The 27925-nt window shown below is 45.4% G+C and overlaps 1 long non-coding RNA gene across 1 annotated transcript; it reads right to left on the minus strand.

The window, feature by feature from the left end:
* Window positions 1-4293: 4293 nt before the first annotated feature.
* On the minus strand, window positions 4294-27239 carry LOC102147423 (uncharacterized). Its single transcript, XR_289815.4, has 3 exons — window positions 27085-27239; window positions 16841-17021; window positions 4294-4583 (listed from the first exon to the last, which is right to left on the minus strand). It is a non-coding gene; the product is annotated as an uncharacterized lncRNA (long non-coding RNA).
* Between the last annotated feature and the right edge of the window lie 686 nt (window positions 27240-27925).

Genomic DNA, 27925 nt, shown 5'->3' on the forward strand with positions numbered 1-27925 from the left:
AGTGTCTTTCCTGTCTCTTTCTTGACAGGCATCTCTTATCTTGTCCCAGATGGCTGCTAAAAGCCAACCCACTTGGTTACCTATAGAACAGCCCCCAAATCAGCTCCACACTTAGTCTTCTGGGTATAGTTCCCGCTTTGTTTTTTGGCCCCTGAGTATTTCTCTTTCTTATGAGCTCAGTTATGCATCTAAAAGGAAGCAAATTATATATTATCCAGAAAATCTACATGTTTTATGTGAGAGAGTTTTGAGGTTATCTTCTCTGTCATTGTACAGAAAACACAAATCCTAATAATTTTCTTCAGAAAGATAAACAAATCTTTCTGTACCACATACTGTCTATTGACACTCATCCTCCTATTTGCTCTTCTATGCCTTTTAGTATTCTCTGTGCCATCAGACTGGAAGCCTGCAAACTACATTTCCCTTTGCCAGGGTTCCTTTGCCAGCTGGGTTTTCAGTTGCATTCTGCCAATGGGAGGCACTCATGCCAGAGAAGAAGACAGGAAGAAGGTAGAAGCCATTTTGCTCATGGTAGTACTTCCTATAGTGGCAGTGAGGGGCTCCTGCTAACAAGCAGTGGGAGCTGTGGGTGGCTGTGGGCTCCTGCCTTGGAACCAGCAGCTCCTACAGAGGCAGCAGAGAGCAGTTCCAGGCTGCCAGCCCTTCTGACAGTGGAAGTGGCAGTGGCAGGGAAGTGCAGCTTCTCACCGAGTGGTAGCCTTAGGAACAGCTTCACAATACTGCAGGGCATAGGACTGTGGAAATTAATAAAAGAAACCTTCACTAAATTGGAGTCAGGAAGGCTTGTAGAAGGAGCTCTCACGCCCCATCATACATCATCAATTACACCAAACCAGGAAGAGATGGATGCTTGCATCTTCAATAAGAAGCAAAACTACTTTACTGCTGAAGGAAGATTTTTCTCCCCACCTGGCAACAGCCCAGCCAATGAGAAATGCTGCAGCTCAGCCAATGAGAAACACCACAGCTCAGCCAATGAGAAGCACTACAGCTCAGCCAATGAGAAACACCGCAGCTCAGCCAATGAGAAACGCTGCAGCACAGCCAATGAGAAACACCACAGCAAAGCCAATGAGAAGCCGTTGCTACCATGAACTGTTACTTTTCTCCAATAGACTTTTGTTTAGAACAGCCCCTCCCTATTCCCCCTTTTCCTCTATAAAAGTAGCTCCCCTGTTTTGTTTTGTGAGTTTGCCTATGGCTTGCTGTAGCATGAACATCCTGAATGGCAATTGTTTTGGCTATTCACAAATAAAGTCATTTCGGGGGTGAAATAACTGGCGGATTTGCCCTTAAAGTTGACAGGACTCAGATGAGCTCTGATTCCTACACATATAGTAGGGGCTTTTGGTGGTTCCCACTCTCTGCAGAGCTCTCAGAGCTCCACCTTTAGCCCTCAGACTCTGCTATTTTAGAATACACCTGCCCACTTCCAGCTGCCAGTAACTGCATCTCCGTTCCTGGGAGCAGACACTTTCCCTGCACTCAAAGCAGGCCAGAAGTGCCAGGAGAATTAACTCCATCCTTCAGGAGCCCTCAGCCAACGATTCTTGGGAGTTAGTGTTAAATAGTCCAGCTCCCTTGCCCCTCAAGTGGGATGACTCTGAGGTACGGATTTTATAACCTAGAGTTGCCCAAGGGATTAAGTTCTAGTCGCCCATTGTAATAGCCATGTGTTTGCCACTTATTGGCTGCCTTCCTGTCCCTGTCTCACTTCTCCAGCCCCCTGCCAGTGTCCCCTGCAGCTCCCAAATTAACTGCATGCACTCAAATTCTTGCGTCAGAGTTGGCTCCAGGCAAAATTAAGACACTGAGTAACATATCTTCCCCACTTTTTGCACTTCCAGGCTTCTCTAAACTAATTTCCTCTATTAAATCCCTCTGTTTGAAACACCTAGAGTCCTGTTTTCCTCATCATATCCCAACTGATGCACTTCTTAAATGGACTGTAAACTCTAAAGGGGAACCTTAGGCACTGCTCTCTCTTAGCACCCAGCACAAAGTCTAGTACACAGTAGGTGCTTAATGAATACTTGTCAACTGAGAGGCATATGTAAGGAGGTAACTTTCATTGCGTGCTCACCACACTTTGCCTGCCTGCTCTCCTTTGTTCCTCACATCCACCCGATGAGGAAGGCACTATAGTCATCTTCATTTTACAGATGAGGAAACTGAGACTCAGAAAAATCAAGTCCCTTGCCTCAAAACGTAATAGAAGTTTTCTTCTCTGCACTATAATTCTGTTTATCACCAAATTTTCAGAAAAGGCTTGTAAAACACCAGGGTGTGATCGGAGCTACACTCTGGGATGATGGGGAGGCGCCGAGTGCCTGAATGCAGGAAGCCAGAACAGCCTGGAGCAGCCTGAAGGAGAGAGTTAGGCGAAATGGGCTGAGGGCATGCTCTTGCTGAGCCCAGAGCTGCAGGGTCCAGCAGAAGAGGGCTGGCAGAGGGGAGAGGAAACAAAAACACACGGTTTTTCCCTCTGCATTCACAGAACACTTCTGTGACCAGATGTGTGGGGGTTTTGCCACACCAAGCAATTTTCCAATTCTCTGTGGACACCAACTGGGTGTCCTACAATTTAACTCACTTCTGACACTATCTACCTGGAGATAGCTTCAGATCCCATAGGTTAAGGGCTCAGTCCCACAGGACTCCCCCTACCCGCTACTTCTGATGCCAATGGCAAGTCCAGGTTGTCACCTTGTTACTGGCGCATTGGGTTCTTGTTGTCCCCCAGGATGGAAATCAAGAGAGACAACAAATGGGAGTCGAAAAGTAAAAGTTTATTAGCTTGTTCACGGGAGAGGCACAAGGGAGCCAGTGCTGAAAGGAAAGGGGGAGGTGACCGGCTCATTAGGGAGTGAGATTGTGGGGCTTTTATTAGGCGAAGGTTGGGGAGGGGGCCTTGTCATGCATGTAGAGCTGGGGTTGTGCTTGCACTTGTGCTGTCACGTAGCATGCTACTACGTGCAACGCATGCATCGTTAGCATGCTCACTCTCCCCTCGGTGTGATTTTTACTATGCTAATGGAGCTAGGGTCACCTTCAGTGGACTCCTGCATGCTAAGCCTCATGCATAAGCCCGGGAAAGTCCAGAGGCTGTGGAATGTGGACCTTGGGGGCCTCTATCTGATTCTCCTAGCTTGCCAATTGGTTAGGGGCCTTATCTTGTTAGGCCAGGGCCTTGCAGATGGCCCTGTCTTGTTAGGCTGATTCCTGTCTCAACCTGTGCTTCTGACCTACTGGCTATGAATTGTTGGTTCCCATGACTCCCTCCTCAGGTTTCATAATTTGCTAGAACAGCTCATAGAACTCAGGAATACATTTTACTTATTAGACTGAAACCGGCAACAGGCATTGATGACTAAGTAACTAGGTACTGAAGGTATTTTTTCCTTTTTGCAATTACTGATTATAGCTTTTAGCTGTTTCCCCACCCATTGTTAACTGTGCTGTTTAGGCAATATGCTCTCTGACTCCCACTAGGCTCCTATAGATAACATCTTCCTGGAGCCTGGGTCACCATGGTCATGGGTGTGTGAGCTGTTTTTCAGGAATTAGAACTCCTTGTCCACTTCAGGCTGGTTGAAACCACCAACTCATCAACTGGGCCCATGCAGGTGTTCGACAGGTGACCTTTTGACGTCAAGAGGCTAAAAACTCCACCCTCAGCTCATGCTAAAGCCGCCATTTTGTGAACACGGATCCATGAAGAGGCATGAAGTCTGACTACGCTTGCGCAGATCGTCAATTACCTCACCTCTCCTCACCTCCCATCCCCTCTCTCCACGTTTCAGACCACCTTGCCCCCCATCCCATAAATATCCCTGAGTCCCTGTTTTTGGGGAAGCGGATTTGAGAACCATGCTCTCACTTCCTCACATGGCTGCCTTGTGATTAAACCCTCTCTCTGCGCAATCTCATTGTCTTGGTGTTTGGCTTTCTGGGTGGTGGACAAAAACAAACCTGATTCCATAACAAGACCACTGATTTATTTTACAGGGATACAACTCATGAAGAGCCAGAGGGAAGAGGTGCATAGGACAAGGCATGGGGAAAGGGCACAGAGCTCCCGTGGCCTCTCCAGGCTCATCACCCTCCTGGCACCTCCAGGTGTTCTCCAATCTGGACGCTCTCCAAACTCCCTCAGTTAGGGTTTTTTATGGAGGCTTCCTTACATAATCATGGTTGATCAAATTGTTACCACCCAAGGGGGGTCACCTGCCCACCGCAAGACATGCCAATAGTCAGGAGGCAAGGTGGTAGGAGAGAAAGGGTTTTTTATTACAGCTTGCTTGCAAGAGGGAAGATGGCCGACTAATGTCTGAAAGAACCATCTTAGAGAACAAAGACTACAGGTGAATTATATAGGGGGCCGGTCTCCAGGTTGGGGAGGCAGCTGGTCTCCAGGTGACAGACATCTGGTCTTGGTTCCTACTGGTCTTTTGTTTTACTGGATGCACATCAGAGACTGGAGCTATACCCAAATTATTCAGTTGTCATTGATGATGGTTATCCCCATAGACTCTCTGCTCTGGCTGGTCATCACATTCCTAAGAAACTCAGAAGAACAAAGTTATCAACTTAAAAGCAGCTGGGAGGTGCCATAAAATCTACAGAGCATGTCTGGGTTAGTCAATCAGAGGTCATTCAAAGTTACAATATGATTTCTTTTCTACAATATGGGTTCCCTCATCTCAACCTTGTGTTGAGCTGCTATCAAAATCATTGGCCATTGGTGATTAACCCAACCTCCGGTCCCTCTCCCCTCTGCAAAAGTTGGGGAGTGGAGCTGGAAATTCCTACCCTCTACTCACATGGTCGGTTCCCTGGCAACCAGCCCTCATCTCATTAGCAAATAAAAAGACACGTCACTTTGGAGATTCCAAGGGTTTTAGGAGCTGTGTCCTTAAAACCCATGGTTCAAGTGATGGAAACATGTCATGGATAATAAAAAGCAAAGTCTTCTTGCTCCTGGTCTGTCACAGGCTGGTTAGGCCTGGAGACCATGAGTTACATATGCAGAACTGCCCATCCTCCTCAGGCAAAGAAAATTCACTGAAATATCTTTCACCTGGATCTAGTTTACCTTTCCCCAAAGCCTGCTCATTCCCCTCTCAGAGCATGGTCTCAACTCCTCGTACCCCTGAGTGTACGACTGGGCATAATCAAGACCATTTTGCAGATGAGGAATTTGATGCTCTGAGGCGCACCCATGAGATGAACTTGTTCAGGAGGGGTCATTGGACTCTGGGTGGCACCCGTTATCCCAGTCCGCCCTTCGCTCCTCAAGTCTCCAGGGGAAACTTCGCTTCAGCCCCAGGAAACCTGGGAACATCTGAGCAGCAGCAGGGAGAGGTGAAGAGTGGCACCAGCTCTGCCGGGAGGAGGGGCAGCGCCTTCCTTCCCTGAGCTGGCAGCTGTGGAAATCAGTGACCCCTTATTGCAGGAAATTTGCCTCAGGGTCTCCCTTGTGTCCCCTCATCTCCCTCCCTAACTGTCCAGGTGTGCCTGGGACTGAGGAGTTTCCTGGGACAAGGGACTTGCAGTGCTGATGCCAGGAAAGTGCCAGGTAAACCCAGACAAGTTGGTCACCCTATGTCCCCAGGCTCTGCTCCTTCTGTTTCTCATCTCCAGTCCTGACCACTCCCCGTGTTCTCTGAGCAGATGCTTACACCTGTTAACCTAAAAGTAAAGAGGCAAAATGAGAGGCAGAGAGGTGCTTATTTTGGGATCAAAGAATTGCAGTTTAGAGCACACAGATTCAGGCAGCAGCCCAAATAGTGCCCTGCGACGAAGTAAGAGGCAGGGGCTTTTAAAGGCAAAAGAGGGAAGTTTGTGTTACAAAGAATGTTAATCGGGTTTGGCAGCAGAAAGCTAATCTTGGCTAAACATAACTGATTGCTAAGATTATAGCTAAAGGAATGTAAAAGTCTGTCAGGGTGATGAATGTCAGGTCTTGTTCTGCGGTCTCAGAATTTTTCCATCTTCACTCAGTTCAAAAGTTTAGGTTCTGCTCGATGAGGATGTGCATAGGACCCATTTCCTTAATGGTTTCCCAGCTCCAAAGCCCTTAGGCATAAGTGACCTCGTTTTGTTTCACATTTCACATTCTCCCCTTTGGATTGAGATCTTTGTCTGAAAGCGTCGCTGATCAACCACAGATGGTTTAGTCCCATGTCGCTGGGATGGACCTGTCCCAGAAAGTCATGTCCCACTTTGGGGGGGAGGGGGGACTTTTTTTTTCAGATGCTTATTCCAAGGAGTCAGCGTCACAAGGCTGAAGCCACATTTGAGCAACAAAGAGGCATTCAGGAAATGACTCAGGCTGTTTCCTCACCCAGGAATTCCATCCCGTTACCTGAAGGCTCAGGTGAGTAAGCCTTATCTACCATTTCAGTATGTTGAGTGACCATAATCTTGGTCTTTGTGGAAGTTCTGGAGCAGATCTGAGTGAGTAGTAGCATAAGAGGTTTAAATAAAAGTACTCATAGCAAAATTCCAATAATAATCATAAACAGTATTTGAAGTCCTGATCTTATCCAAGTCCCTACACTTGAAGGAAGCCAGCTGAAAACATCCATGGGGAACCAGAGGGTGTCATTAAAAGACATCGGAGCGGAGAGGTCCTGTGCTATTTTTCTAATTTTCCTGAGTTCTGACTCAACTTCACCGGAGGATCCGGCTACAGTAGGAGGCGTTGGCTATGGCACAGTGCCGCCCTGTTCTGCAGGGAGATAGTCGAGAGCCGTCTGGTTCTCTAATACAACCTTTGCTGGGGAACCAGGGATCGTGGTTGCTGATCTACCTCGAGTGGAGGAATTTGCCAGCGTAGCCATGGTTAGGGATAAATTTATCTTATCAATAGGTCATTATGGACTACACCAATCCAAGGGACAAAGCCTTTGGCAATGGTAGTCAATGGAGAGCAAACGGGGTGTAAAAAGGGGGTCCCAAGTCTCGCCTAGGCGTATGAGATTGCTGTTGGGTTTCATCTTAACGAGAATTTGAAATGGAATACTACGGTATCCTAAAAAGCTTTTGTCCTGCCATATGCCAGCTGTCTAGACATTTGTAAGCCCATGGTTCCCCATAGTAATCACACACAAAGCTGTGCCCAGAAGGAGCACATTGTACGCCATGCCTTCTAGTTCTGTAGCAGTGTCAGTGGTCAGGAGCACTTGGTAAGGTTCTTTCCAATGGGACTCAAGGGCTGTCTTCCTCTTGTAACCGCAGGCTCTCTAGAACCGGTTCAACTGACCTCATCTTATCAATAGAGCAATTAAGAGTGGTTTTTCAGGAACTGAGAAACGACTCTTTGTCTAGTTCAGGCTGGTTGAGACCATCAGCTCATCAACTGGCCAACTGATAAGCGCTCCTTTTGATGTCAAAGGGCTGAAAACTCCACCTTCGTATCATGGTAACACCACCATTTTGTGAACACGCGTACTGTGAAGAGCCATGAAGCTTGACTACGCTTGTGCAAATCATCAATAACCTCACTTCTCCTTACTTCCAATCACCTATCTTCATGCTTCAGACGGCCTTGCCTTTCATCCCATAAATTATGCCCTAAGCCCTGGATCTGGGAGACAGATCTGAGAGCATATGCCTCCTATCTCCTTGCAGAAAGATCTGGTCAATAAAGCTACTTTTCTTTTCCCAAAGGCTGATGCCATAATAATTGGCTCTTTATGTGCATTGGGTAGCAAGCCCTTGCTCGATAACACTCTAATGATGCTTCCAGAATACCCAGTCACCCGGCTCTAGACTGTGACCAACGTGATGCGGGGTCGGTGAGCCAAGGAGTCGAAAGAAAGATTTCTTAGACTCTTAAGATCTGGCAGTAGTGCTCTTTTATTTAGAGAATAGAATAGCATGGGGACAGGGCCCATGGGCAGGCAGAGCCACTGCTGCTGCCCCGAGTTGAGGGTTAGGGCTAATTTTATAAGGCATGGGTATGTGAGTCATCTCTTTACAAGACAAAGGAAAGAACATGGAAAAAAGTTAAAATGGTATCAGTGCAGGTGGGTCTGGTCATTGGGTGATCCCATGACTTTTAGACAAGAATCAAATCGGATTAAGTAAAGGTTAGAAAGGTTAGAAGCCACCACACTAAATCAGTTACATGAGATTGCCAGACAGGAAACAACTTAAGTTCTTGCCTTCCCCATTAAGAGTTTCTAGGGACAAGGTCATCTCTCTTCTTCTTCCTGGTACAGAGAGAGAGGCACCTTTACAGATAGAGATTTACCTTACAAACGTAAATGTGTCCCAACAAGGGCAAGTTCCATTCCCCAGAGCCTCCTTCCCTGTCCCAGTTTATAGAAAGCAATCAGCCCCAAGCAATCCTGATGCCAAAGAGACATATCCTGGGGTGGCCAATTTCAGGTCCCTACAAGGTCATCCCCACTTCCTTCACAAATGCAAATGCCTCTCAAAATGGCAAGCAAATTCCAGTCCTCGGAGCCTGCTTCTCATCTGCAGTTTTCCTCATCAATAGGATCCTTTAAATTGGAATCTGGGAAAGATTCTAATCTTTCCAATCTTTAACCTGTTGACGATAAGCTTGAGCCTAAGACATTAGAGAATTACAGTAGCCGGTGATACTAGCATAAGACAACACGGGGTCAGCAGAAGGTTGTGTACCAATAGACATTGGTCTGCTGCTGAGTATTCCATACGAGTGAGTTTATAGTTTCCAAAGAGGGTACTGCAAACAGTAGGTGAGACCAAGGCAATAACTTAGGCCAGGGGAGTCCAGTCCATAGGTATATAACAAAACCTCAAAGATGATTAACAGGACTAGAATCTAATATCTACAAAGATGCAAAACTTAGTTCTCTCTATAATTACTTCTCTCTCTCTCTCTATTTTTTTTTACCAAAGATAGCCACAGTATAACTAATTTGTTTGTATTAAAACTTAGCCTGATTATTTATATAAGTGAGAGTTCCTGAATTTTGGAAGGATCAAGCAGAGAGAAGAAGTAAATGTTTCATCTTCGTTCACAAATGTATCTTACCAAGGAGAAAAGATTTGTTTAAATCTGGAAAAACAGAACATTATCACATCCTCCTCAGTTCATGCAGTCCCATGAAATTAATGCTCGCTCTGCTTGAATCCAGCTTTTCCATTAGTTTTCTCAGCTTTTCCTGATGATTGAGGGTGATAGAGACAGTAATAATTCCAGGAAGTTTGCAAGGTTTTCATTAAGGCTCATATGACTTGCCCAGTGCAGTGGGTGCCTCCGTCACTGGAGATTGTGGAAAGTATGCTCCAAGTGGACAATACATTTTCTAACAGGTTTTTTTTTTTTTTTTTTTTTGGCCACTGTGAGGGCACCAGCATTGTGGCAAGGGAGGGTGTTAATCCACCCAGAGAACAGACATAGAATAACAAGAGCACATTGATAATCCATACCCATTGCCCATCTTAATTTCTCTGATCAGGAGCAGACTGTTGCCATGTTACAAGGACATGAGGATGGCGAAAGTCTGGCAATGAGGGGCTCTTCGTTACAGAGGCAGAATGGACTTCATCCACACGTGCCAATCTTTATAGATTCTGTTGTTGCTGCCTTTACATGAAAATCAGCTAAGGTGCTTTTCTGATATTTAGGTTCAGTCCCCTTAGTATGAGCCTCCATTTTGATGACAGACAACATTTTATACCAGAGCACATTAGACTTCCAGGAATTTCACGTACTCTCTAGAACTTTTATAACATATACAGATACAACGTAAAGAAGGCTGAATGTTATTTCTTATTTGACAATGCTTCCCATGTAATCTAACATATCAGATAAGCCTAATTAGTTTAATAGCCCTCTTTCTATAAGGAGAGAGTGCAAATCTTTTGAGATGTTTCAGGGGTCCTCTGAGGAACCCCACAGTGAGCTAGAGGCCAGAAAGCCTTCACTCAGAACCTGATTTTGGGAAGTTCATCAAAAGAAGTTTTAAAACACTCACCTAAATAGGATCACAGATAATTATGAAAATTAATATTTAATTATCTATTTAACCAAAGTGAAAAAAACATTTCAAAGACAAATAGAGACAGTTATACAGCAGCAAAACCTTAGCTCTTTTTGATAGAAAAAACTCAGCTTTTAACATAAAGCACAGGAAGTAATTTTGATAAAACATAAAATCTCTGCCTTGGGGCTGGCCCCGTGGCCGAGTGGTTAAGTTCGCGCGCTCCGCTGCAGGCAGCCCAGTGTTTCGTTAGTTCGAATCCTGGGCGCGGAGATGGCACTGCTCGTCAGACCACGCTGAGGCAGCGTCCCACATGCCACAACTAGAAGAACCCACAACGAAGAATACACAACTATGTACCGGGGGGCTTTGGGGAGAAAAAGGAAAAAATAAAATCTTTTAAAAAAAAAAAAATCTCTGCCTTTGAGGAAGATTACTCAGAAATAAAGAAAAACCTTTCATAATCTCTTTATCAAGAGCAGACTAAAAGCCCAAGAAAACCTCATCTTTATAACAGAGACAAAGCCAAATTCTAATTTTTCACCAGCTTACTTTTGATATTAAAACTCATTTACTTAATTAAATTCATTCCAAACTTAGCCAGCTTGACCCTGCACAAAACGCTTTTCTCAGGGCTCCTCTTCCACAAACCTTCAACAACTTTCTTTTTTACATTCAGAATTTGTTCTTTCTTCTTTCTCATAACCAGTTTTACATTAGGACAAATTTACTTCCTTAACAAAAACTATCTGGTTTGTAGCAAGTCTAGAATCAAAGAAAGATTAATCAGGCCCAAAATTTCTATGATTCCCATGGTTGGGTTAATGAATATTTATGAAACTCCTACTATGCATTGCATAATTTCACTATTTCTTTTAATCCTTATAACAACCCCATGAAGCACTAATTATCATCTTTATTTTATTGATGAGGAATCAGGCATTTAAGAAAAAAAAACTTCCCAAAGTTCTTAGTAAGCGGCACAGCCAAGATCCAAACATGGGTCTGTCTGATCCCAGGCTTTTTCCACTGCTAGTTAACTCACCGAATGGTTGCAACAACATTGCAAAGTGAATATGCTTACGTCTGCTTTACAGACGGAAACCTGAAGGTCAGGACCTCACCCAAATCAAATGGCTTCCAGAACTCACAGAAGTCATCTCAAAGAATGACTCAGATCCGGGTCTGATGGAGACCAGCCTGAACAGTCAATCTTGGGAGAAAAAAATGGCATTCTGTCCTTGCCCGTCTCCCTTTCCTACCACACACCCAACCCCAGAAGACTCTCCAGTCCAATCCAGCCCACTCATTACATCCCTCTCTATTCCAAGCCTTTGCAAACTCTTTCCTTCTTCCTGAAATCCTTTCCCCCCAGCCTCGCAAGCTGTTATTCATCTCCAATGTTCAACTCAAATAACTCTGTGTGGTAACCCTTAGTGCCATCGGTCAGCTATTTCTGATTCTCCCCTCGGGGACATGGTAAACTTACACTTCCCCACTGCATCAATCTGTTAAGCTAAATTATGTTGCAATAGAAAACCATCCGCAAATCACAGAAGCTTACGACTACAAAGATTCGTTCTCGCTCATCTGATGGTCCCATGGTGGCTCTGCTTTGGCTCTGTCCTGTCATTCCAGGATGCAGGCTCAAGGAGCAGCCCCTTGTGGCAAATTTCTACAAAAGATCACTAGCCAAAACAAGTCCCACGGCTGAGCCCGATGTCAATGAGGAGAGGATTATAATCCTTCCACAGGGGGAGACAGCAAACATTTTGGCAATAATACAGTCTATCACAGCCCCCCTCCCTGAAATTGGGTATGGCCATGTGACTTGCTTTGACTAAAGAAATGTGAGCTAAAGTGATATGTTACTGCCAGTAGGGAGCTTTAAGAGCCAGTGTTAATCACCACATGCTCTCTTTTCCTCTGCATGAGCAATCAGCAGATGGTGGCTACTCCATCAGCCGAAGTCCCAGAGTAAGGACAGGGTAGGGCAGAGCCCCAGCCAACCCTTCCTGGACATGCAGTTTGAGAAGATAATGACCTTACTGTTTTAAGTACTGAGATTTGAGGGTTGTTTGTTACTGCAGCATAAACTAACCCATCCAGCTCAATACACATCTCCTTTGGGAGACTTCCCTGTGCTGACATGGGGCAGTGGGAGGTGCTCAGAACTGGACCCAGGGTTTGCCCAATCAGGAATCTGCTGATTTTTAAGGGGGACTAAAACACCACAGGAAATGGGACAGGGTTAAGAACACTGTATTTGCAGAACTTCTCTCTGGTTCATTCAGTCATATATTCATTCATTCATTCAACAAATATTTACTGAGCACTTACTATGGGCGTGGTGTAGGCAGTGAGGATGCCAGCCCGTCTCCCCCCTCAGGGAGCTCACATTCAAGTGATTGGAAGAGACACATTGATAAGTCATTTGGGGGACGGGTGAGCCCTCAAGGGCATGCTCAAACATGGGTAATGGCAGGGCTTTTGCTCTGTCAAATGCAAGTGTGGGGAAGAGCGGAACTGTTCAGAACAGCAGAGGGAGAGTTGTGGGAGACCCCAGAGAAGATGGAGAACAAGACCATCCAGGGTCACAAACGGTCTCCAGGCACTAGGTAGCTAGAGAATAATAACAAAAGGGAAGAGATGGACCCAGACCTGCTTCTGAAGTTTTATCTAAGACTTTCCTTCATTTTTTTTTCTTCTTCTCCCCAAAGCCCCCCAGTACATAGTTGTACATTCTAGTTGTAGGTCCTTCTGGCTGTGCCATGTGGGACACCACCTCAGCACGGCCTGATGAGCAGTGCCATGTTGGCGCCCAGGATCTGATCCAGCGGAACCCCAGGCCACCAAAGCGGAGTACATGAAATTTACCACTCGGCCACAGGGTGGCCCCTAGTTTTCTACTTTCAAGGGCTAAAAACACCAATCTAGCTTTTTTTATCTCAGTTCCACTATTTGAAATTATTTTTGTGTGTGTGTATGAGGAAGATTCACCATGAGCTAACATCTGTGCCAATCTTCCTCTTTTTTCACTTGAGGAAGATTGTCGCTGAGCTGACATCTGTGCCAGTCTTCCTCTATTTTATGTGGGATGCCTCCACAGGGTGGCTTGACTAGAGGTGCCAGGTCCATGCCCAAGATCCGAACCTGAGAACCCTGGGCCACTGGAGCAGAGTGCGCGAACTTAACTACTACACCACTGGGCTGGCCCTATTTGAAATTATTTCTTTTAATTTCCTTTTAATCTCCCCATCACTCATTCCTTTGTCATAGATCACTTTAGTGGTGAACTTCAGTTTTCTAGAGACTTCGGAAATACACAGTATTCATTATTTCAGTGTTTTAAAACCCTAATCCCTCTCAAACCACTCAAGAATGGCAGAAAAGATAGCAATACACCGAATTATAAGAAAAACAGACCATGTTGTAATATGTGGTTAAATTAAACATAGAACACATGGATAATTTATATAAAATTCTACCTTAAAAGTTTACGTGAAACGTTCTCTGTAATTTGTATCATTTTCACGATACTATTTGGATTTTGTAAAAAGCAGTTTTAAGCCTTCTAAGACTCTCCTCTGTTTTCTTTTTCAAGACTTTAGCCTCTCAAACAACCACTGCCCTTAGCGCTTTCACTGAAGTGCCCTCCCACTTTGTGTTAGTTTTCGGTGGTGACCTGCCAGCTCTAGTCCTCTGAGTGAAAACATATTCTGAAGAAGAACGGGGTTACAATTTTCACAACACAAATTGTGTAATATGGAAACAATTTTATTCATAAGGACACTGGAATTATCTAGTCATTTTTCATTGATCGACTTGGGAACCACAGATCACCTGGAGCACGCATGGTCCCCACATTCAACCTGGCCAAGAAATAGACATGTTTCGAGATGAAGTTCGTCACTACCCACGAATGGTTTGTTCTTGCCAAGGATGTTCAGCTTGAATCTAATCAAGCTTATGGACATAAATCCCAGTTTACGGGAAATATGGGAGATGGAGGAACAAATTAACCGACACCACAAGGAAACAATCAGACCCATCCAGAATGTGGCGTGGTATGCGATGACTCTCCCAGCCTCATGGGAGGACACAGGACGGGGAGCTATTAAAGAGAATTCAGACGCACAACAATTAACTGGAATTCCTGGTTGGTGATTAGAGCAGAATTTGAAAACATTAGCCATAGAAGACATTTTGGGTAAAACTGAGGAAATTTGAAATGAACTATGTTTTAGATGATACTAGGGAATTATTGTTACTTTTTTAGATGAGATAATAATATTGGGGTCATCTTGGAGACTGTCCTTTTTTTTTCTCTTTTGGAGATGCCCTTGAAATAATTAGCGGTTATGTGACAGGATGTCTTTACTTTGAAGAGTTCCAGGAAAACAGTGTTAGACAGATAGATAGATAGATAGATAGATAGGTAGAATATGGCAAATTTTACATCAGTGGTGATATGGATGTTTATTACGCCATTCTTGTTGTTTTTCTATATGATTGGAATTTTTCATAATGAAAAGTTTTTTTAAAGTCTCATAATCCTAACAATGAAAATATTACTGGATCCAATTAAGTAGCCTTAATAATTTACTTATACGATGGCTTCCCGAGTAAATAAATATTTCTGACGCTTTGAAACATCTTCACCCAGCCAGCTCTCACCCTGTGGACATCAGTCACAGTGTTTCAACACCAGAGAACTTTACTCAGGAAACAGATTCCCTTGCCCGTGAGAGAGTATACATTTTAAAATTCACATTTTTAAACCTCCACATGCAACCAGTTTGGCTCCTCTGAGTTATCCAAAATTAAAAAAAAATTTTTCAAAGCAACTTCTTCTTCCAGATGAAACATTCTCCAGCTTCTCTATAATTCTCCCCATCTCCAAGATCTTCAGGATTTTCCAAATTCCTCTTGATAAATCAAGACTTTTAAAAAACCACCTCATCTTAGACCCAGCCTCTTTTTGCACTGACATGGGGAGGACTCTGTGAATGGTTTGCCTGATCATTGGATTTCCAGGTGTGGAGATGGTTTTCCATCCCTCCACAATCAAGCACCCACTGGGGAGGTAGCCAGAGACCAGGACAGGGGTTTCACTATGCCAGGCTCCTTACTCACCATCCAGGTGCCCATGACAACTGTCCTCTGGCCACAGCCATGTTCACTGTGCCGTCAGGGAGAGCACCTGTTCATGGTTTAAAAACCCAGTCCACCCCATGAGATATACCTCACATCTGTCAGGATGGCTATTATCCCAAAAGTAGGAAATAACAAGTGTTGGTGAGGACGTGGAGAAATTGGAACCCCTGTCTGTTGCCGATGGGGATGAAAAATGGTACAGCCACTGTGGAAAACATTATAGCAATTCCTCAAAAAATTGAACATAGAATTACCACATGATCTAGCAATGCCTACGTATATATCCAAAAAAATTGAAAACAGGGGCTCAAACAGATATTTTTACACCCATGTTCATAGCAGCAATATTCCCAATAATCAAAAGTAGAAATAACCCAAATGTCCAGCAATGGATGAATGAATAAACAAAATGTGGTATATCCATACAATGGAATACTATTCAGCCATAAAAAGGAATGAAGCACTGACCTATGCTACAACATAGATAAACCTTGAAGACATTATTCTCAGTGAAATAAGCCAGACACAAAAGGACAAATACTGTATGGTTCCACTTACAGGAAGTACCTAGAGTAGTCAAATTCATACAGAGAGGAAGTAGAACAGTGGTTACCAGCAGGGGTGGGGTAGGGAGTTGAGAAGGGGGGAGTTATCGTTTATCTAGTTCACAGTTCCAGGTTGGGACGATAGAAAAGTTCCAGAGATGGATGGTGGGGATGGTTACACAACAATGCAAATGTACTTAATACCGCTGAATTGTCCACTCAAAAAAGGGTTAAAATGGTAAATTTTTATGTTATCTCTATTTTACCACAACTGAAAAAGCAAAAAGAAGCAAAACCCTGGTCCACTTGGGGCCACCGGGCAGAGACAAGATCTTGAGGGCAGCCTCTCATGGCAGGGTGACTTGCTGCTTCTATCCTCCCGCCTCAGGCTGACTCCTGGGCTCTTATTTCCCGTCACAGGCTCCAGCTACTGGTGGCAGCAGAAAGGGGCAGAGGAGTCCCATTCCCCGCTGACCACGCCCAGCCTGCCATCAAGAATCTGAGCTTGCTGGTTTCCCTCCCCTTGCGTCAAGATCTGTTGGCATCTCAGACCCAGCAAATGCAATTCCAAATGTTTTAGGGTCAACCCAATAGGACCTAACTTCCTCTTGGTACCAGATCATATTTTGTTTTTGATTCCAATGAACCAAAAATCCTGTGCTACCAGGAGCCCTCTAGTCCCTCTTAATTACAGAGCAGACTTGCTCCCAGTCTGAAGGTGGAGGTCTTCAGTCACGTGACAGCATTCGATCACCAGAGCTGGTGTAGTCCACTTGGCAATGGAAGCCAACAGGGGGTCCTACCCACCACTCACAGCCAAACCCTCCTGGAGCTTCCAGGTCACTGGGAAGGTTGGGGACAGGGCCACCTCCCTTTCGTTGTGTCACTCAGGGTAGAAGTTCAGGGCCTCTAGTGACATCAGAGATTCCTTTTACCTGAACTGGGACAGTGATGTGCAAAGTCTTGGAAGGCAAGGTGGACATTAACAGAGTGATTAGCAAGCAGGATGACTAAACCAAGGGATGTTGACGAGAGCGTTTAAACGCCAGGCAATTATCCAGCAGAAAGACATTTTCAACAAGGGGCCTCCAGACCATGTAATTCTCCTTCACATCATAGATCCTCACCCACCTTCGCAGAATGGTGCTGCAGCCCTCGCATAAGTTGCGTAACAAGCCACTCACAATCTTTCATTCCATCTGCTTCCCCTGGGAGGGAAAATTGTCACCTGACAGTGACGTGGGATCTTGGGCCACATGTAAGGGCCTTTCTGTAAGAGTTACTTGTTCTCTCACGGCTTCAGTTTCCTTATCTGCAGAAGAGAGTAAATAAAAGTTACCTGACAGGTAGGTAGGTGCATATAATTACAGAAACTTAGAATCACAGATACTTACAGCCAGACTTTCAGAGTCAGCAAGGACTTTGGAGGGTCCCTGGGACGTCAGTCACTCCTCCCAGAACAAGAATTCCCTCTCCAAGTTCTCTTCCACATGTTTATCTAGCTAACTCTATTTGCACACCCCCAAAGACAGAGAGCTCACCCACTTTCAGTTCTTGAACGGCAGCTCTGATGGAAAGCAGTTTATTTTGAACTCCTACTTCTTGCTTCCAGCTCTGCTCTTTGAAGCCACACAGTGCGAATCAGCCAGTTCTCTTCCCCGTGACAAGCCTCTGGCCATGCAAAGGGCGAGACTGAGTCCACCTGGGTCTGCTGTTCTCTAGGGCAAACACCTTTAGTTCATTTCACAGCCGGGAAAGTTGAGGTCCAGAGAAATCCTGGGACTTGCCCAAGACCACAAGCCCCGATTCGCACCTGACAGACAGCAGAGCAAGTGTCCTCCTGGAGTCTGACTAATACCCAACAGAGATGAGGAGGAACCAACCCCCACTTGCTCAACACCCATCCTGGTTAGGGTTAGAGCTAGGGTTGGTAGTCTTGTGGCCAAGACCCCTTCCCTTCTCCTTCCTTCCCCAGAGAAATCTTTAAATTGCTGAGGATCATCACCAAGCACATTTTGTACTTCTACTGTGTATGTATCCACAGACAATATAGAGCATTATTTTGTGCATTTCAAAAAATTCAACATAAATGGTATCATTTGTTGTTAGTGCCATCGAGTCAAATCTGACTCCTGGCGCCCCTGTGGACAGCAGAGTGGAAGCCTGCCGGGTCTTTCTGCACCACCCTCTCACCTTCTAGCGCTGTATCAGACAATGTTCCGCTGCTTTCATAGGGTTTTCATGGCCAGTTTTTTTGGAAGTGGGTGGCCAGGTCCTTCTTCCTAGTCTGTCTTAGTCTGGAAGCTCCACGGAAACCTGTCCACCATGGGTGACCCTGCTGGTATTTGAAATACTGGTGGCATAGCTTTCGGTGTCACAGCAACACACGGCTGCCACAGTGTGACAACCGACAGATGGGTGGTGTGGTTTCCTGACCGGGAAACGAACCCAGGCTGTGGCAGTGAGAGCACTGAATCTTAGCCACTGCGCTGATGAAGTTTTTCACACTTTCACTGTCATAAACAGAGCTGCAATGAACATCCGTGTGCGTGTCTCCCTGTGCACATGGGGGAGGTTTCTCTAGGGTAAACGTCTATTGATGGAATTGCCAGATCATAGATGTGCTCATCTTCGAGTTTACCCAATATTGCCACATTTCCCTCCAAACCGTGGCCCCAGGATATACTCCCAACAGAAATATGTAAGTTCCTATTTCTCAACATCTTACCAGCACAAAATGTCATTAGCCTTAATGACTAATTTTTAAGGAATCTATTTCCCTACTCAGTATCTCCAGTAGTTGTTGAATATGTCATTCACATTTCTTTATTCTTACTGTTTTTATTCTCTGTTTGATATACCATTTACTGGAAGAGATACGTCTAAAAATCCCATTCTAATTGTAGATTTGTGGCTTTCTCCTTGTATGTCTGTCAATTTTTGCTTTATGTAATTTGAGACTACGTTATTGGGTCCATAAATGTTTACGTTTATTATAACTTCCTAGTGAATTGTTTCTTTTATCATTAAATAATGACTCTCATACCTCCATAATAAAGACTTTGGCCTGAAAATCTATTTGTTTGTATCAATATTGATATACTAGCTTTCTTTAGGTTAGTATCCACCTATTAATGTCTTTTCCATCAATTTACTTTCCTCTTTTTTTTTTTTTTCTTGAGGGAGATTAGCCCTGAGCTAACATCTGCTGCCAATCTTCCTCTTTTTGCTGAGGAAGACTGGCCCTGAGCTAACATCCATGCCCATCGTCCTCTACTTTATATGTGGGATGCCCACCACAGCATGGCTTGATAAGCGGTGCATAGGTCTGCTCCCAGGATCTGAACTGGAGAATCCCGAGCTGCCAAAGCAGAAAGCAAACTTAACCGCTGCACCATGGGCCCACTTTCCTCTTTTGTATCACTGTGTTTTTGGTGTGACTCTTGCAAATAGTACGTAGATGTATCTTTTTAAAAAAAAATCCTATCTAAGAAATTCTGGTAAATTTAATCCATTTACATTTATGGTGATTACTGACAAACCTGTATTTATTTCTACTATCTTATTTTTTGTTTTTCATATTAACTTTATTGAGATATAATTTCCATACAATAAAATGTACCATATTATTTTGTGTTTTCTGTTTTCCACTCTTTTTCTTTGATCTTTTTTGTTTATATGTAATGTAACAAACCAAACCCGAAATGAGTTAATACATATGAAGTGCTTAGAACAGAATCTGGCATAAAGTAAGTGCTCAAAAAAATTTATTAGCTGCTATTATAACAATTATTGTTATTTACAGATGTTTCTTCTATATCAGTTTCTCGAGTGAGGTAAAAGGACAGAGAAAAATTAATAAAACAGACTGCTTTCTCTCAAGCACCCTGAAATCCAGTGTTAGAGACAGAGATGTACAACAAGGAGAGAGGGGGAGGTATTAGGAATGAAAAAAATAATAATGCTCAAAGAGGGTAAATAACTTGCCATGCTTTGCAACTGGTAAGTGACAGACCCAAGAGTTGAACACAGTCAATTCCTAAGCATGAGTTCTTAAGAACTAGTCCTTACCTTACTGCCTTGTAACGAAGTTATGAGATAACGCATGTAAAACATTTAGCACACAGTAAGAGTCCAATAAATTATAGATGAAAATGACTGATGATGATGAAAACGACAGTGGTGATGAGGATGACGGTGGTGGCAACGGTGGTGATGGTACTCACGGCGGTGGTTATGATGGTGAAGGCTATGATGATGCTGGAGATGGAGTGCTGCTGCTGATGGTAACGATGGTAGTAATGGTGCTTACGTTGACTAACCATCCCCCAGTTTGCCTGGCACTATCCTGATTTTATCACCAAAAGTCCTGAATCCCAGGAAATCCCTCAGTCCTGGGCAAATCAGGACAGCTTGTCACCCTATGATGTCACCACTTGCTGGTGATGATGGAATGTCTAGGACGGCTTTTAGAAACCATCTGATCCTGGGGATCTGAACCGTTCCTTGATCATAGACCATTTTGAGAATCAAGTGAAAGTTATTATTTCCTTCTTTCTCTCATCAAGCAATTTTGCAGGCTCAGACTATCTGATCTCCTCCAATCATTACATTTCTCAGATAAGGAAACCGGGGCCTTTGGTTCAAAGATTTGCTCCCAGCGCAGAAAATCCCTGTGCTAATGCTGAAGTGGGCAGGGAAGTGTCAGCACCTGCTCTCTGACAGCTCAGAGCTGCCCCTGGCTTCACATTCTAAAAGGAAGAGAGGACCCTCTTACTCCTTCATGACCCGGCTGCGAGTTCCATGTGGTAAGATAAAATGATTTCACAAGTCCCGGAGAGTAAGACTCAGATGGATGAACCTGAGCATGAAGCCGGTTTTCTGGATTCTAACCCGCTGTCCCGTTTGATACGGCCTGCTGGGTTAAGCGGAAGTTCAGGCAGATGAGGCTGAATTCATAAACTCATGGAAGCCCGGAGATTACAGAGAAGGCTGGATAACTAGGGAGACTAACCATCCTGGTTTGCCCAGAACTGAGGGACAGGACTGTCAGTGCTAAAACCAGGGAAGTATTTAGGACTGATCGTGACACATGCATGAAAGATCCACAGAAATCGGATGTAGAGGACATTCTTTTGTGGTCTTCCTGGCACCCATCCCCCACCTTCCTTTTATCATACTGGAATTTTCCAGCCCTTAGAAGTTGGGTAACATTGATCTCACCTCTGGGTCGGGTGGGAACAGATGACTTACATCCTTGACTTGGGGGCCACAGATAGAATTCAGGGGGTCTGTGAACTCATAGGAAAGTAATTACATCTTTATTTTCACCAGCCTCCCGCTGAAACTGATCATTTTCTTCAGTTATGAATACAGGTAGCAAATCACAGCCACAGAAGCAGTACCTGTGTCTTTGTCACCAGTGGAAATCACGGATATTCACATCACACTGCAGTTGTTACAGACATCTCAAAATATCATCTATATTCATTCATCACTTCTAAGTTAAGATAATTATTAAATTTCCTGCTGAATACATGTGATGGAAATCTTCTCGTCTGGTGCTCCTGCAACCTCGCTAGCCAGTCTCAGGCAACTCCGTACCCAGCAGATGTTCAGCCACCAAACAGTGATGACTCATGTTCTCACATTGGTGACCCAGGCATATTAATCGCTCTCCAGGATCCCCTACCTACATAGTTTGTCCATCAATAAATGGAAGGAGGTGGGTCAAAGGTCACCTGACAGTTTAACGCTCTTATTAAAGCTAAGCAACAACAGCCTGCACATTGATGTGTCATTTTAAAATAAAATTAGGGGCCGGCCCAGTGGCGCAGTGGTTAAGTGCACACGTTCTGCTTGGGAGGCCTGGAGTTCGCTGGTTCAGATCCCAGGTAGGGACATGGCACCGCTTGGCAAGCCATGCTGTGGTAGGCATCCCACGTATAAAGTAGAGGAAGATGGGCACAGATGTTAGCTCAGGGCCAGTCTTCCTCAGCAAAAAGAGGAGACTAGGCAGCAGATGTTAGCTCAGGGTTAATCTTCCTCAAAAATAAATACATACATACATAAATTACAATTTTGTTAATTATACCTTAATAAAACTAGGGGATAAAGTTAAAGAGGCGCTTCACACAAACACATGCACACAAAAGGATATTCAATTGTCCAATAAGCATATGAAACAGCACCCAACTGGTCATCAGGGAAATGTCAATTAAGATCCCAAGATACCTCTACACCCCTGCTTCAGACCTCAGCTCAAGGATCACGTCCTGGGAGAAGCCCTCCATTCCCCTCCAGGCAGTTGGGATCTTCCTGTTCCAGAGGCTCACGCACTGGCTGCTTGTGCATCACAGCCCTTGACATTTACAACTTCCTATGTGTTTGTGTGGCTCTCAGGTTACTGCCCATCTCCTCCACTGGACTGTGAGCCCCTAACAGCACGCACGACACCTGCTGCTGACCAATGTGTCCTCAGGGCCTAGAACAAGGCCCGGCACAGGACAGATGCACAATACGTGGTTGGTGAATGAATGAATGAATGAATGAAGGTATTACCATTGCCATTTTACAGGTGTGAAAATTAATAAGAGGAAACCATTTAAAATAGAGTTAGGAGGCCAAAAGGGGGCGCTCCCATGCAGTACCACTCTAGGTCAGTCACAGGATAGTCCATTACAGACCCCAACAGAGGTCTTCAACACAAAAGAATTGTCAGTTACGGGGAGAAATGTACATGCATCGCAAACAGATATGAGAACCCCAGCAACTAAGCCAATGAGAAGCCATCCCCAGCCTGAGCTCTCCTTTCCTCCAGTGGACTTTCATTCCAAACAACCCCTCCCGGCCTCTTCCTTCTTCTCTGTAAAGTAACACTCCTTTCCTCGTTTGTTGGACGTGTCTGTGATCCCACACAGCACGCACATCCTGAGTGGCAGTTCTTTGGCTATTCCCAAATAAACTTGTTCTGCTGGTAAAATACTTAGCTACTTTTCTGTTTTTTGGGTTTTTTTTTTAAAGATTGGCACCTGAGCTAACAACTGCTGCCAATCTTTTCTTTTTTATTCTTCTTCTCCCCAAAGCCCCCCGGTACATAGTTGTATATTTTTAGTTGTGGGTCCTTCTAGTTGTGGCATGTGGGATGCCACCTCAGCGTGGCCTGATGAGCGGTGCCATGTCTGTGCCCAGGATCCGAACCTGTGAAACCCTGAGCCACTGAAGTGGAGCGTGCGAACTTAACCACTTAGCCACCGGACCAGCCCCTACTTAGCTGTTTTATTTTTAAGGTTGACACAGGTGAGGAGACTGAGACCCCATTTGTTCAGGAAATGCTTTCAAAGTCATCTTACTCACCTGAGTCATCAACGTTACCTCAGGGTTCATGTCCTGCCAGGGGGTGGATTGGCTGTCCTGCTCTGGTTACCGAATGTTCTAAAGACGCCCAGCTGGGCGAGGCACCTAAGCCTGTGATGGGAGATCTGAATAGAAAAACCTAGACAATACAGTAAGATGAGGTCATGGCCCAGGCAGGGGTTAAGTCGTCGCTGTGGTTCAATTCAGAGAAGAGACCACAGTTTCCCACCTAGAGGAGAGGCAGGGTGCAGGAGGTCGTGATGTCCTGCCTTGTCCCTCTCTGGGCAGCCAGCCGCATGGTGTAGCCTCCTATCAGTGTAGAACATTCACAAACACACAATTTCAGCTCCCACTCCTAGGTATGTATATGCCCAGGAGATAGGAAAACAGGGGTTCAAACAAAAACATGTACGTGAATGTTCATAGCTGCATTACTCATAATAGTTAAAAGTGGAAACAACCCAAATATTCATCAACTGATGAATGGATGAACAAAATATGGTGTACCCATACAGTGGAATATTATCGAGTCATAAAAAGAAATGAAGTTCTGACACCTGCTACAGTATGGATGAACCTCAAAAACGTTACATTAAGTGAAAGAAGCCAGTCGCAGAAGGTCACATATTGCATGATTTCATTTATGTGCAATATCCAGAATAGGTAAATCCACCGAGACAGAGAGCAGATTAGTGGCTCCCAGGGGCAGAGGGGAAGGGTGAATGGAGAGTGACTGCTCATCATGGGTATGGGTTTCCTTTTGGGGTAATGAAAATATTTTGGAATTGATAGAGATGATACTTGCACAAAATCATGAATGGACTAAATGCCACTGAATTGTACACCTTAAAAATGTTGATTTTTACATTACGTGCATTTTACCTCAATTTTAAAAAGTTGTTTTAGGGGCCGGCCCTGTGGCCGAGTGCTTAAGTTCGCGCACTCCGCTTCGGCAGCCCAGGGTTTCGCTGGTTCGAATCCTGGGTGCGGACATGGCACTGCTCATCAGGCCATGCTGAGGCGGCATCCCACATGCCACAACTAGAAGGACCCACAACTAAAAATACACAACTGTGTACTGGGGGGCTTTGGGGAGAAAAAAGAGAAAAGAAAATCTTCAAAAAAAAAAAGTTGTTTTAAATACCTAAAATTTGACCATGGGATTGTTATGGATCAACAGGTGATGATGACGACGATGATGACACACTATTTAATTCTATACCCATTTTAGAGATGGGGAAACTGAGGCAAAGAAAGCTGAGGTGACTTGCCCAAGCTTACACAGCTAAAAAGATTTTCATCTAGGCTTGCCTGGCTCCAGAGCCCCTGCTTTTTCTGCGACACAAGCCTGTCACTCTCTTGAGAGTTGCTTTATCAACCAGAGTTCCATCAGGAAAAAAGCCAGGCCAGGAATCTCAAGCAAAGCAGGAAAGAATTTAATACAGGGAATTAAGTGTTTGCCAAGAGGAAATCAGGAGTAAAGTCAGGAGATGCTGCCAGCTTTTAGGATCAAAGGTCATAATATAGCTGGATATGAAGATTCAGAATGTTGTTGCTGCCACCTGGAGTCAAGAAACTACAGGAAATCATGGCCCATGCTGCAGCCAGCACTGCCCTGTAGTCCCGAGGCAGGCGACTGGCAGAGACAACGAGTCATCCAGTTGCTGCCAAAATTCACATCTGCTGAAGCCCACACATCTGTCATTGCTGCCAAAGTGGGAAGAATGGCTTCTATGGTCCCTCCACCCTCCAAAGAGCACATGAGCACATTTCTTTAGGACACTGAACTGTATCCATAATATTGCCAGTAAGAGTCAGGAAAAGCTGTTTCCCGAGCTTCCAGCCCAGGAACACGGTGAGAACACAAAAGGGGGCGGTGTGGCTGCCAGGGGCCAACAGTCAAGTTCACCCACAGGTTCCCAGGCCAGGCCTGCTTTGTGGCCACCTCTGAGCTAGGCACACAGGGAGAAACTCCTTCATCCTTTCAACTAATGTGGTGTTTATTGAGGGCCTACTATGTGCCAGGGCCTGTGCTGAGCCCTGGGAACACAGCACTGCATGAGCCAAAGCCCCTGCACCGTCTGTGAGCCACGTCCTAGGGAGACGGAGGTCAGACGTGGTCAGTCTGGCCACTAGAGAAGAGTCTTCTGCAGAGGGAAATTCATCTGCTCAACACACATTCATTGAGCGCCTACTATGTGCAGTTTGTGTGAGGTACTGGGGGTACAGTGGTGAACACAACAACGCGCATGCCCAAACGCCTTTCTATGTTGTCTCCCAGAAAGAATTATCCAATCTGGTCATTGCACATGCATCTTTTCTAAGTCAGTGGCTCCAGCCCTGGCCTCTCTCCTAACCTCTAGACTCATATAGCCACCTGCCTGCTTGGCATCATCATCATCATCATCATCATCATCATCACAACAACATGTATAATACATATTTGTACCAAGCACCGTTTTGAGCACTGTGCATAAATTAACTCATTTCATCCTCACTAATCGTATGAAAGGAGTATGATTATTATCCCATTTTACAGATGGTAAAACTAAGGCATTAGTTTAAAGTAGATTAGATTACAGTAACTTGCCCATAGAGTTATTAGACGGCCAGATGCAACCCAGCCTGGCTCCGGGGCCCTGGCTCTCACCCCCTGAGCTATGCGGCCTCTCATAGCTCCCCTCGGATGTTCTAATGGGCATCCCACACAGAAAGTGCGATCACTTCTCCTCTGAAACCAGCTCCAGTCTTCTGCACTGTGATAAATGACACCACCGTTCACCCGGTTGCTCAGGTCAACAGCCAGGATTATCGTTGAACCTCTCTTTTATCCACACCCCCATGTCTAACCCATCAGCAATTTGCATTGTTTTACCTCCACAATATTTCCCAGCTCTGCTCATGTCGCACCATCTCTGCTGCCATCACACTGGTCAGTGATCACCTTCCTGGTCTACGGTCACTTCCCAAATGCTCTCTCTGATCCTACTCTGACCTTCCTCCACCCCCAACATTATGGTGGTCTCTTAAACACAAATTGATCACATCATGCCCCTGCTTAAAGGCCTCTCTATGTACCTAGAATAAAGTCTGGTTCCTTAGCACAGCCTCCAAGGCCCTACGTGATGGGACCCAGCCTGTATCTCCCCCTCCCTCTTACTCCCTCTGCTCCAGTCACACTGTCTGTCCGCTGTTCCTCACGCACTCCAAGCTCCTTCCGGCCTCAGGGCCTCTGCAGTCGCCTGGAATCCTCTCCCCCACACCCCCCGTGGCTGGCTCCTCTCCTTCAGGTCTCAGCTCGAAAGCCACCCCTCAAAGAGGCTTTCCCTAACCACCCCGGCTCGGGTAGAAATCTTTGCAATTCTCTAGTCCTTTATTCCATTTTCCTATTGCTTTTCTTATCTGAAATTACCTTATCTATTAATTTGTTGACCTGTTTAGGGTGTGTTTCCTTAATATTACTGAGCCCCAACTGTGCACCACCAGATAAACGGCCATTATCTCTAGTACCGAGAATGGAGCCTACACAGGCCCCGCTAAATATTTGTTGAGAGGATGTGAATACAGCCCAGGCTCTGAGAGAACGGACGTTGGTCAGACGTCAGAGGTCGGGTGTAAGAGGAGAATGGGAAGCACACAGTGGAGGACTCAGCCTAGCGTGGGGTCAGGACATCTGGGCTAAAACCTGAAGGATTTAGCTGCAGAGAACAGCAAGACTCTAGCTAGTTTAAACAGGTAGGAAGTTACTGCAGAGTGTTACGTGTCAGAAGGAATCAACAGACTTGAAAGAAACAAATTTAAGACGAGCTTTCAGGAGCGACTCCCAAAATCAGACCCCAAAGTGGACCATCAAGGGAGCTGGCCCTGGCTCCAGCCCTTACCACCCCTGCTGGAGCCACCAGGATCAGGGAGCCCCTGCTGCCACCACTGTGGAACCGCCCAGCACCTGCCGCCATCCATCAAAGGGCACCACCCGCAGCTGAACCGCCAGCAGACACGCCCCCGGCCCCGCCTCTCACCCGTCTGAACCTGGTGCCCACACGCTGGAAATGGCCACGGAAAAAACAAACGTCTGCAAACAACGCTTGTCGCTTCCACCTTCCAAAGGTCGCGTAGGCGTCTCCAATTGGCTGAACCCAAGTCACACCCAGAACTCTAGCTCTCTCTGAAAAGGAGCCTGGGAAATGTGTTCTCAGCTTTCTAGCTCCTGCAGCGGGGCAGGCCCAGAGGGGAGGGGCTAATGGACACTGAGTGACAGTCCATCGTTTGCCTTGCTGCGTGCATATTTGTGTGCACGCGTGCACACACGTGTGTGCACGTACACATGCTATGTACCTATTTGCGTGGGTGTGCATTTGTGCTTGTGTCACGTGCACATGTGTATATGCATGTGTTTGTGCTGGGGGACAGCTGGGGGAGTAACAGGCCATGAAGACCAGAGAGGAGACATTATCAAAAGGACCGTCACAGACACTTCCTCTGTGAGGACCTGGAGCAGGTCCTGAGGGCCATTCAGCCAAGGGGGTAAAACAGGCTTTAAGGTGCAGCGGTCTAGTCCCACCCCCGTATTCTGCTCGGTGCCCGGCGGTGCAGCAGCGGGAGGCTGCGGCGGATGAATACCTGGATTCTGATTTCTACCCTCCAACCATCCCTGGGCTTGTGAGGGAGTTGAGTAAATAGTCTCAACACAGTCAGGAGGCCAACAGGAGGGAGGGGGCACCGAGGGGACGTCCTGACTATTGTCAGTAAGGAAACCGAGACTCGGAGAGGATGCCTGACCTGGCTGCGGTCACACTAATAAGTGGCTGAGCCCAGAGTCTGAACCCAATATTTTTGAATCCAAACCTGTGCTTTTAGAAT

Source organism: Equus caballus, chromosome 2 (assembly GCF_041296265.1).
Source record: "Equus caballus isolate H_3958 breed thoroughbred chromosome 2, TB-T2T, whole genome shotgun sequence".
Classification (NCBI taxonomy): domain Eukaryota; kingdom Metazoa; phylum Chordata; class Mammalia; order Perissodactyla; family Equidae; genus Equus; species Equus caballus.